At 40.1% G+C, this 2,579-nt stretch overlaps 1 pseudogene; it reads right to left on the reverse strand.

The window, feature by feature from the left end:
• Positions 1-793: 793 nt before the first annotated feature.
• On the reverse strand, positions 794-2,211 carry LOC104998463 (annotated as a pseudogene).
• Positions 2,212-2,579: the final 368 nt, after the last annotated feature.

Raw genomic sequence — 2,579 nt, forward strand, 5'->3', positions numbered from 1 at the left:
ATTACTTTACAATATTGTATTGGTTTTGCCATACATCAATATGAATCTGCCACGGGTGTACACGTGTTCCCAATCCTGAACCCCTCTCCCACCTCCCTCCCCATATTATCCCTCTGGGTCATCCCAGTGCACCAGCCCCAAGCATCCTGTATCCTGCATCAAACCTGGACTGGTGATTCATTTCTTATATGATATTATGCATGTTTCAATGCCATTCTCCCAAATCATCCTACCCTCTCCCTCTCCCACAGAGTCCAAAAGACGAAACATGCTCCAATTTTTATATAGTGATTCTCACATAAATCACATTTTTGTTGTTCATTTCCTACATTTTTGCTTTTCAAAGAGTTGCAATGAATATGGGAAGTCCTCAGGTGAGTAGAAAATAAGACTTTAAATTTCAGATACTCCTTTTTTATGAGACTGCAGGGAGTATAGCAAGGTTCTATGGACTTTCTGTCTGAGATGATCAACATGAGTATAGCTTATGTACATTTGGAGATTCGTTTCATGGAACTAAAATAGGGGAGATTAGAATGGTAACCTCCATTTAGCAACTTAAGGAAAGAGGGGAAAAAAAAAGCAAAGTGTAACTTCAACAAGGAAATGATGACTCCTATTACTAGGGGAAGATGTTAATAAGAAACATGGATTGATAGAAGAAAGGATTTCAACTAATGCTAGTGTTTATGCTTAGTTTTCCTAGTGTAAATTCCATTGTTTATTAAACTAAAGTAAGCAAATATCACTTGAATAGGATGTGTAATGAGGAGGCAAAGTGACTTCAGATGATTTACCTTGCAATCAAAAATGGTTTCTGGCACCACATCTTCCTCAGGGCATTCTTCATCTCTGCATTTCTGAGAGTGTAAATCAGAGGGTTGAACATGCGAGTAATGAGGGTGTAGAAGAGAGCAAATACCTTGTCTTCTGGAGACGTTGTGGCTGGTCTAATGTAAATGAAGAGAATAGGCACAAAAAACAGAACCGCAACTGTGATGTGGAAAGAGCTTTGTACCAGGTTTCTGTAGGGTAAGACTTGATGGTGTATAATATCAAAATGTAGGACAGCATCACGACTACAAGATCACCAACCCCATCATGCCTGCACTGGCCACCACTAGGATCCCAACTCCGTAGGTATCCATGCAGGCCAGTTTCAGCAAAAGATAAATGTCACAGAAATAGTGATCTATTTCACTGGGGCCACAGAATGGTAAGTTAATGGTGAGGAGACCCTGGACAAAGGAGTGCAAAAATGCCCCAGCACAACAAGCACTGATGATGGCACAGCATCTGTGCCTGCTTAGGATGACGGTGCAGTGCAGGGGCCTGCAGATGGCCTCATAGCAGTCAGAGGCTGTCATAGTGAGGATATAGATTTCAATCCTCCCAAAAAAGTGCATGGCAAAAAGCTGCAACATGCAGTCAGTATATGAAATTGTGCTACTTTCTGCCAGCAAGTCAGTGACTAACTTGGGTGTCACTGTTGAGGTATAACACAGATCTGATCAAATCAGATCAGATCAGATCAGTCACTCAGTTGTGTCCGACTCTTTGCGACCCCATGGATCGCAGCACGCCAGGCCTCCCTGTCCATCACCAACTCCCGGAGTTCACTCAGACTCACATCCATCGAGTCAGCGATGCCATCCAGCCATCTAATTCTCTGTCATCCCCTTCTCCTCCTGCCCCCAATCCCTCCAAGCATCAGAGTCTTTTCCAATGAGATCTGATAGAGCAAGGTAATTAAGGAAGAAATGTATGGGTTGATCATTTATCTGACTGCATGTGATAGAAATCATGATGAGCAAGTTCCCCATCCAAATAGCTATGTAACAAAATAAGAATAGTAGGAAGCATGCATGTTTGATTTTCATGTTCTGGGAAAGTCCCAAGAGAATGAATTCAGTGATATTATTGGTATATTTTGTGGTCTAATACAGTGACGACTCAGTGAGTTTGCCTGAAAGAAAAGGACAGGTTAGCATGAGAAATATTGACTATGCATGATGTCAATCAGAGTGAGTGTTGGAGAAATACATTCATTTAGTAAATTAGCTTCCTATACTAATATTTTTAAACAGTTAATTCTAAACTTTGTATGAAAATCTTGCCATATAATATGGCAGATCTGATTATTTTCTAGAGTGAAAGAGAATAGTGTTTATAAGTACACTTGCTCAAGTATAAACAAATATGCACAGTCATCTTACGTATGGGATGAAACGTGAGCTTAGGAAAGATACATTTCTTTTCCTGAAGTAGCTTGTTTGCTTAGGAGATTCAAACAAGCATACTTAAAGTGAAGGGGGTAAAGTAAGTTGTGCAATTGCAGGATAGAACTGTATCTTTATTTAAAATGTTGATAATTTTCTTGTGGAATGTGGTTTTTTTTTATTTTTTATTTGTTTTTTTTATTATTATTATTTTTTATTCAATTTTAATTAAAAAAAATTATACATGTGTTCCCCATCCTGAACCCTCCTCCCTCCTCCCTCCCCATACCATCCCTCTGGGTCGTCCCAGTGCACCAGCCCCAAGCATCCAGCATCGTGCATTGAACCTGGACTGGCATC

This window comes from Bison bison, unplaced genomic scaffold (assembly GCF_000754665.1).
Source record: "Bison bison bison isolate TAMUID 2011002044 unplaced genomic scaffold, Bison_UMD1.0 scf7180017864329, whole genome shotgun sequence".
NCBI classification, from domain to species: Eukaryota; Metazoa; Chordata; class Mammalia; order Artiodactyla; family Bovidae; genus Bison; species Bison bison.